The 9,456-nt window shown below is 43.3% G+C and overlaps 2 long non-coding RNA genes across 2 annotated transcripts in view; one reads left to right on the top strand and one right to left on the bottom strand.

Moving 5' to 3' along the window:
• Positions 321 to 4,509, top strand: LOC110398965. The gene is made up of 4 exons (XR_002438774.1): positions 321 to 416; positions 2,764 to 2,890; positions 3,025 to 3,073; positions 3,607 to 4,509. It is a non-coding gene; the product is annotated as an uncharacterized LOC110398965 (long non-coding RNA).
• LOC110398423 overlaps positions 4,615 to 9,456 on the bottom strand; it is a 6,791-nt gene continuing 1,949 nt past the window's right edge. The window contains exons 6-9 of the long non-coding RNA XR_002438374.1: positions 9,114 to 9,160; positions 8,753 to 8,836; positions 8,598 to 8,678; positions 4,615 to 7,198 (exon numbers count right to left, since the gene is read on the bottom strand). This is a non-coding gene — a long non-coding RNA (uncharacterized LOC110398423). The remainder of the gene's footprint in view (positions 7,199 to 8,597; positions 8,679 to 8,752; positions 8,837 to 9,113; positions 9,161 to 9,456) is intronic.

Below are 9,456 nucleotides of genomic sequence, written 5' to 3'. Positions count from 1 at the left end.
CAGTTTTTTTCCCATATTGCTGGTTTAAAGCACCGAGTCTTCTCTCCCCTGACACATCAACAACAGCACTCATATTGCCGATTGCCAGTAGCAATGTTTCTTTCTATAGAGATATATGGTCTCCTTGGCCTTCCTAGTCTCTGTTCATGGCTTTCCACTAGAGTCTGCGCTGGGTTACCTCTGAACCATGATTCTAGCTGGCATGTGCTTGTTTTGCGCTCCATTGTATGGATGTTATGGCACTGTAACAGATTTGGGCTTTTAACATCTTCACCTTTGTAAATAGCTGGCAGACTGTTCTATGAATTTGTTTAAAGCTCACATCCCCAGTAGGAGTTGGATCCTCACAGGAGCCACATGAAAACTGAGTAATGATGGGGGCACCGTGGCTGCTGCTGTGATGGGAGCCAAAAAATGTAAGCAAAGTTAATTTTTACTTCATTTTATGTGCCATTTATGAGTCAAGGTCCGGTTAATGTGAACGAAGGTGCCCGTGTTTCTGTATTTTAAGTGTAAGTGCTGAAAAGATGTAATGCGGGCCTGTCATCGTATACCCCTAACATGTAATTGATCTATTGTTCCTCTGCTGTTTGATTTGCTTCTTTGACCAGAGCAAAGAAGCATAAAGATATTTCTTCTCAGTCTGTATACTTTATAGTAATGCTAAATTAAAGGCTATATCCTGTCTTGTCACGTTACATACAGTCTTATGCTGTCAAAAATGTCTAAGGGTTCTCCAGCTAGAAATGCTAAATCAGGACTTGAGACAGTGATGGAGCACCTGGTGGGAAGGCAGGGCTGACTGGGGGGGGCTCAGGTGCAGGCAATGTATCTGAGTAATGGGAAGGGGCGGAGCTGGGATCCACCCCTTCCCAGACCTCATTTAAGGTTTGGCAATGGAGAAGAGGGTATCTCACCAGAGATCTCTGCCTACTAGAGGCCTCTTGAAGGTAAGTGGTTTTTTCTTTCTTTGTTTCAGCATCCCTGGCTGCTGCGTTTGGGCTCGTTCTCATTTGTTGCAGCCTAGGATTGTGCCACTTTGCTATTGTTGCTGTGCTTTCCATCACACTATAGCATTTTGGTGTTACAGGTTTTTACATCTCTGTCACGCAAAGTACAGTACTTTTGTTAATAAATGCAACAGAGTTCTGAATGTGTTTATTGCAGCTAAAGTAAAGCTCCCCTGAAGAATCTGAAGTAAGTTTAAATACAATTGTCTTGAAATGTAGTTGTCTCACTGACTAGAGTCGTTTTTTAGACATCTCCTTTTTAGATATGAAAATGGCTGCAAATAGCTGGAAGTTTGTTCAGGGCATTATAAATTTATGCAGCCTAATGTACTGTAGAGTGGTCATTGAGATGTTTGTGAATATTGTCTATATCAATAATGATGTTAGGCTCTCTGGCTAAATACACTGTTTGATGCACTTCTCGTAGGAGGAATAGGTCCTCGAAAAGGACCTATTGGCAGTATCAGAAGGGAAAATGCACCACTTTTCTATTTGGTTGTTGGCTGTGAGTTTGTTAGGAAAACCATTTTTGACAAGTGTTACCGTTGCGAAACTAGAATTTATTTTTTCTAAATCTAGTTGCTTTTAAAATTGAGATAACCCCCAGGTTTAGGCAAAGTTAATGGCGGAATTGAATTTGTAAGAAACTGTTGTTTAACTACTTAAGTTCAACATTTTTTTTCCCCATTTGGAAGAGTGGAGAGCCTTGGAGGGCAGGACTGAAACTTGAGTTGTTTCAAGCCTTAAGTTCTGCAACTGCAGACCGGGCTCGAGCGATTAGCAAACCAGACCCTCTAGTTCACGAGGCTCTGAAAGCCCCTTGGCCAGCTATGTGCTTAAATTTGTATTTAGCTGTAGAGTAAGAAATGGGTTGACAACAAAAAGGCGGTTAATATCCTCTTTTTAACATGCAGGGAACTAGACGTGTCCTTCTATCTTTTAAAGGCTTGAACAGAGTAATGGAAAGATGCTCATACATGTGCCAGTAAATTTCTTGCAGCTGTTGAGGCACAGACCGAATGTATCTCTCTGGGTTTATTGGCTGGGGCTTTTTATTTGACTCCATGCAACGCATCTGGAAATTAAGTTTCCAAATACTATGGTTGCATCATCTTCCAGAAGAGTAAGGAGTTAAAAGAAGTCCTCGTTACACTCTCAAGTTTTTTTCTTCCAGCAAACGCACCTTGCTGGCAGCAAGACAGATAGAGATAAAGAGATCATCATTTATGATGTAGGTAAGTAGTCAAAAGACTCAGTTCCTTACTTACAAAAGAGAGTTCCTTAAATTGTATTAGCGGGATGAAAAATGTAGCATCTGTCAAAATGGCATTAGGTCTCACTGGATTTTTGCAGGAAATTGGCATGTGTGCTGCAGCTTAGGATTGTGCCACTCCACTATTATTGCTGTACTTTCCATGATGTTTCAGCATTACAGCTTACAGGGTTTTGTTTCTCTGTCACCTAAAGTGCAGTACTGTGTTAAATAAATGCTACAGAATTCCAAGCTGGATGTTTATTATAGTGAAAATGTATGTATATTAAATGGAGGAAAAGTCTGGAAAAAACTATGTAATTTCATTTTGAATGTGTTTGTTAATAAGCAAGCTGAATATTTTTGTTAGGTTATAAGTGGGGGTCAAATCTGAGCCCCCACTGCAATAAGACTGCTCTGTCTTTGGTGATTTCAGTAGTTTAGAGTGATTGATGTGGAAAACGCGCTTGAGGCATCCGTCAACTTCACTCTCTCCCTCAGCTGGAGAAGTCAACTGTACGGTGTTTCCTTGAATAAATGTGCCAGTATGACGGAATTCTTGAAATGCTGACTGAGGGAGTTGGAATGAGCTGCTTTGCTCACTCAAAAATAAAAGCATATAAGGGAGGTAAGAAAACTTACATTTACTTCAAAAATAACCTATTTCTGGGTTGACATACTTAATTGGAACTGGTATGCACAGAAGCGGTTACCTTCAGTGACCGATCTTCATTATGATCAGAACTTTTTCTTCCCTTCCAGAATGACTGACTTTGGAGAATCACATCTACACATTTGTGAGCTTTATGTGGTAAGAACACTGAGTGTCATACATAATTATTTTATATATATGCAGCTGTGTCTTCCCTAGCTTTTTTTAATTCATTAGCTGAAAGCATGTGCCACCTTTCTTGTGTTCTTATGCTATGAGAAGAGCAGGGAAAAAAAATGCTGAAGGAAAGGTCTTTAATGTATCGCTGTGGAATTCCAGTTTCTAATTTATTTCTACCGTTTGATCAATATTGTCACAACCACTACTCATTCAGAATGTTAACCTTGGAGGAAAAAGTAGTTTGTTTAGGATTTTTTAAATAATACACTTAATTTCTCCTGCTTTGCTGAAGGACTCCAGGCACTGGTGTAGAATTACTCTCTCTCTGTCCTGAAAATCTTTTAGCCTATGAAACATGTTAAAATGAGTTGTTCTTCAATAAGAGAATTGAACTCGGCTGTTTATTTCACATGCACAATAATTTCTCTCTTAAATGAACTTGAGCTTACTTCAATAATCTTAATGAAGTCACTAATAATCATTAATCAATTGAAGCAAAGTATTTATTCCAGGCTGTATAAAATGCACTGAGAGCCATTGCTAATAAGAGTCCATACCTGACTGAGAAGAGAAACAGATGGCTGGTGCTGTGCTCAAGCAGGTCACAGTCCCTGTTCTTCTCCAAGCACCTTAAGTTGAAATACTTGTGCTTCATATGCACTTTTTTATATTTATGTGTGGTCAGACTGCCATTTGTCACATGCCAGCAGTGGGCACCAGAGCAGCAGGGGGAAGGTTTAACCTCCGCTGCATACCCACTACCCTCCACCACTGAAGTCAGGGGCCATCATAAATTAGAGGGCTTTTCTTTTAGAAAAGAGAAGCTGGAGAAGGTAACTGGGTAGCCCTCCCCCAGCGCTTCCTTCGCAGGGAGAAGGCAACAAGAGACTAGAGAGAAGAGACTGCTTTGAATGCACAGGAAAGAGGGCACCATACCTTTTAACTCCTCCACCTACAGGCTTGTAGGTGCAGGAGAGAAGTTTTTACATCTGCTGTTTACCTCCAGCTCTATCATGGGGAAAACAGGTTCAAGCTGTCATTTCAGCTCTGTGCCATCGGTGAGTCCTCAAATGTGAAGCAGACACTTCTTTGCAGGAGAAGAAAAAAAACAAGAACCAGAGTCTGAGCACTCTCCAGCTGCTCCTGACCATGCTTCCCCTCATGCTGCCAAAGTACCAGGTGAATGCTGTTAAAAAGTAGCCTTATTAATACCTCTTCTTTCTTTGCTGGAGGAGGAAAAAACAGTAGTGATATTGCACTTTGTTAGTCCCTACTGGTTTGTATCCTCAGAATGTAGATTCTGAGGATAGATTCTGCACCGAGAAGAGCTAGGGAGACATGAACATAAAGAAGTATTTCAGAACAAACCACAAGTAACTGGAGAGTATCTTAAGCATTAATGAAAAGCAAGTCATCTTAAGGACCCCCAGAAAGGGGAATATAACCAACTCCTTCTACTGAGAGAAACAGTTACATTATTCAAATTATACAGCTAAATTTCAATTTCATAGATATTTTGATCATCCTCTGTGACTGCGTTTAAAAATCAGTCTCTGAAGAAGGCAGAAGTCAGGCGGGGTATGTACCACATCACCGCTCCGATCGCTACTGTAAACTTCAGTAAGAGACAAAAATCAATACGGTGGTCAAGTAGCGTAGTGGAAGATAGCAGAAAGCTTGTAGTTTTTCCTCTGGTTTCATATACTTTGAAGATGGGAACTACTCCACTATAGACTGCCCTATAGCCTGCGAGTCAGAGATTCTTGGTCATCTGTATGTTTAATAGCACCTCAAGTATAGTTTCAAAATAAAACCAAATGGAAATTCAGAGAAACTAATTTCCTAACCACAGAAGCTTCCCTGTCCTTTACAAGCATCACCACTCTGCACCAAAGATGAAACTGGGCTCTCTCGGTTTCATTGCTCAGAGGCAGATAGCTCCCGCTGTTAGAATTCAGACGCTCCGGACCATGGAACGGCTCCCTTGGGATACCTGCATCTTGTGAAAGGCAGGCAAACATCCATCCGAGCAGCTCTTCCATAAAAAGAAAAGTCTTCCCAGAGCAAATCCGAGCACCCAGCCTCTGACAGAAAGCCTTCCAGAGTCGCGTTGTCTGCTCTTTACCAGGATAATACTCTGGTGCAGGAAGACGTCCTGCAGTAGAAAAATTTGTAGGCGGCAAGTGTTGAGTTGATGCTTATCAGCCAATCCATGACTGCCATTGAGATGTTATTAGTGACAGAATTGCTTAGCCAGGTATTTTTTTCCATAGTGGAGAATACACTGGTTCATCCGGGAGATTGCTACCGAGGTCCTCCTAGGAGTTAAAGCTTTAAACTCTTGGAACCGTTCAGTGTAAAAAAAAAAAAGGTCAACTGCTTCAAAATGATTCTAAGGAGCAACAGTATAATCACATTCAGGCAGAAAGTAAAACTGAATCACTTCCTTATAAAGAAGCTGGGAAAAATCAAACTGACAAATTCCTTTAAACGCTATGTTCCAACAAAAAGCATAATTTCACTTTTTTTTAGGTTCATCAGGATAATGGATCCTTACCTAATTGCTTTAACTGGATGGTGGATTAGAAAAAAACAGGAGCTAAAAATTTTAAGTTGGTGCTCAGCAGAATTGTTAGACCTTGCTTCAGCACTCTATAAGAAAGATGCCCCTCCTCACCCAATGTCTGTCTTTATCTAAAATGTAGATGTACAAAGGGAAATTGTCGCTGATGTTAACAATGCTACAGGTAAATGAACACATTTGACTTTATCTAATCCTTGTTTTTGTTTTAAAAAAACAGATTTGGCACAGAATTGTGGAGCGCAGTAGGGCAACAACTTAACTCACTTTACTCTGATTAAGAAGCACTGCTTCAAGTTCCACTGTTTGGAATGCACAAGCTTTACCAAGAATCTGAGGACAGCAAGCCACCGCTGATCTGCCACCAGTTTTCAGAGATGATGAAACAAAGCCCCACACTCCCCCCCCCCCACCACTTCTCAGGGTGCCTGTTTTGAGGGTAAGTTCCCCACAGCCAGGTGCTTTCCCATTTAACTAGGTTTCACATGGACGTTCTCTCACAAACGCTCATCCCCTTTCTCAAGTCTACCTGTTCCGCTGCCAGCTCTAGCTTACCAAGGGTATTCCCAGCAGCAGCTTTAACTCTTGCACTCACTCAGGCAACCCCTCTGAGAAGTTAGTAGCAGTTAAGAATTTTGGGGATGTTCAAGTACATGAGTAAATAAAGATACATGTTGTTTTTAATCAATGAAGGGCTGCAGCCATAGGCTGTTAGCATGATGCAGGAATCAACAATTACATGGCTCAAGCCTATAAATACAACTGTTTAAGCTGCTAAGCCCAGATCAACAGTATTTTTTCCATAAGTTTGACAGCTTACCTCTCTTACCTCCATAAAATTCACACATCTCCTTTTTCTATCAGGTAGCATCTATTACTGCAGTCAAATTCTCTCAACATCAAACTTCTCCCACATAGGTGGCTAAATTGGGGACCTAAAGGTCCTGACTGAAGAATGATCCTGAGCTGGAGCAAAGCTTTCCAACAGAGACCATAACTAGATGGCTGCATGACTGGAACCATGGGGTGCATGACAGCTGGGGAGAACAGCACTCAAGTCTGGAGCCGCTTCTCACTTGGGTAGGAAGCCAACTTGGGTAACTTCTTCTACAAAGAACTTCTTTTCTGCAAGCAGATGTTCCACTCTGGCTCTGCACTGTGTACTGGCCACACAGATGTAGCACACAAGTGGAAGACCCTAGAGACCATCCAAGCAGGAGGGAGGCTGTGTTGGATTTGAGAGAGAAAGTGCACCTTGAAGTATAGGGAGGCCCTGCTGACTCCTCCTGCCAAATCCACTCAGGTGGATCTTCTCCTGCTCAGCCTTTCACCCACCTCTCAAGGACCAGTAAGTAACATTGAATTTTGTTTAACGAGTCTTCTCCTCACTGATAACCACAATGATCTGTAGTAGATGCCTGTGAGTATGCATCAAATTAAATTTATAACCCTCCCTGCCTTTGAGTGCATAGCTTGCTTTCCTCCACTCCTCAGACATCCCATCCTTCAGATCCAAATGTACCCTGAAACAGAAACTTTGAGCAAGAAAAAAGCCAAGCTATTTTCTAATGTTTTAAATAAAGTTAGGCTGCAGTTCACACTGCAAGATATCCATAGCAAACAAATATATACCCAAATGCAGGCTGCAGCAGTGCTTCATACCCAACTGGGCATTTAACAACTTTGAAGAAAACACTTCTCTGCCTGCCAGGGCACAGGCAGTTATTACACTTGGTGACCTCTTAAGTCTAGTCTCATTAATTGTTCAAGCTGTTACCTCCCTTCCAGCCTGGACTAGAAATGCCACCCTGAAGTACCCAAAAGCCTCCCCCAGCACCCAGATATCCACCCAGCCCCCCACTCCATGGAGTACCCCATAGCTGGGAGGCCCCCTCCCACCCAGGGGAGCCTTCTACCAAGCAGCCTGATAGGCTGCTCTCTTCACTCCCCCTACGGATACCCTCAGTTAGGGCCCCCTCAAGACAAAGGTACCAAGCCCACCCTCCCACCAAAAAAAAAAACCTCTTTAGAGATATGCAGAATCCAGGAAACAGCCCCATAACAAAGTGGGAAAAACAAACACCAGCCCACACAAAGGAAGCCACAAAACCAACAACCCAGAAAGAAAAATTCACCTATTAAACACACAAAGCAATCCAATAAACTGAGGAAGAGCAACCAGAGCCATTTCCCTAATGCTTGAAGCAAAGCATCTAGGGACCAGACAAACAGTAAGAGCAACACCTAACAACCTGCCAGCTTTCACTCAGTTTGTCATTGTTTCTAAGTCTCCTTGGATACACAGTTCCTTTCTTCAAACAACCAAGTACCAAAAAACTCAGTCCACATAACTACAGCATGAACCTTTTCACTCTCACTGCACTACACAGTTATAATGAACAATACCAATAACAAAAGAATGGAAGACCATAAGAACCTTATCCTCAGAGAAGGGCACAGATCCACTAACCTACAACATGCTGATACCACTATCTCAAACACTCAAAAGAAAAACAGTCAACTACAAAACACACCACACTACAAAGACTCACTCTTCTCCCACACCTAAACAACCACCAGCACCTCACAACTCACCACAGGAATTAACAGCTCACTTGAGCCACCACAGCTGCTCCTATCCCTACAGGAACCACATGCCTTCAGCTCAAGTATCAGGGCAAGACCAGCAGCCCCTCCTCACAATCAGCTGCAACAGGACCTGGAATTAAAACACCACCACCACAAACAACTCAGCCATCAAACTCTACCCCCAGAGCACCAGCCACAACTTCACACCATCAGGTTATTCACTCCAGTCCTGGACCAGAAAGAAGGCAATATTCTCAAACCACCTCTGAAGAGCTGCCACTGTGGGAGCCCCAGCACCAAGGCACAGTGGTACAGCCAGCCCCCAGCACTCACCTCTATAGTCCCAACTCAGAGGAAACCACTCACACACAAAGGCTGATCCTCACCACCAGTTGCCCCACTGCAGCCTTCACCCTGCAACACAGTAAAATTAATAAAGCGCAGACCATGAAATAAGGAAATCTTACTCTTGCCTCTTATGTTCGTACCTGCCTGAACAACAGGACACAGCCTCATCCTGCTCATCCCTAGAACTTGAAGGGAGAAGGGCTGCAGCACAGATCCTGCATTACCTGAAGGAAAAAAAAATGATTAACTCTCTAATTGCAACCCTATACTGGCCTCAACAAAGCAAAGCCAAAGCCAGACAGCTACAGCCCTACACAGCCATACCTAGGTAACTCCACTTGGAGAGTGAAAACCCCCTAAGGACTGTACTTAGCAGCAGGGAGCTCAGCCAGCACCTGAAAAGCCAGGTGAAAGCCCAGGAACCCCAGTGTACAGTATTCTGCAGCAGCCCCATGCTGGGGGCAAGGGGGAGCTTGCAGACCCTTGACCCCCAGCACTCACAGCTTATGTTGATCCCTGCCACAGGAGGCCCTGTCGCAGCCCTCACCCTGCAACAGGAGACAAAGAAATCAAGTCACTGCTTGAGATTACTACTTGATTAGCCCCTACTGTCACTCCACCCTCACAGCAGCAACAGGGTTGGATTAAGGGGCATGCGCCTATCCTGCTCACCCTCACTGCTGCAAGGACAGGCTGCAGTTCTTACAGAGGCAGCAAGTGGAAACCTGCCTGCAGAAGCATCACATAGGCTCAGAAAAGCTCAAGGAACCCAGCGGCAGCCCTGCACCTGCACTAAAGCAGGCAGGGTGTGAGCACAGCAGCACCCACCCTATACAACCGGGGG

This window comes from Numida meleagris, chromosome 4 (assembly GCF_002078875.1).
Source record: "Numida meleagris isolate 19003 breed g44 Domestic line chromosome 4, NumMel1.0, whole genome shotgun sequence".
In the NCBI taxonomy this organism is placed as follows: Eukaryota; Metazoa; Chordata; class Aves; order Galliformes; family Numididae; genus Numida; species Numida meleagris.
This window is presented reverse-complemented; position numbering and strand designations above follow the sequence as displayed.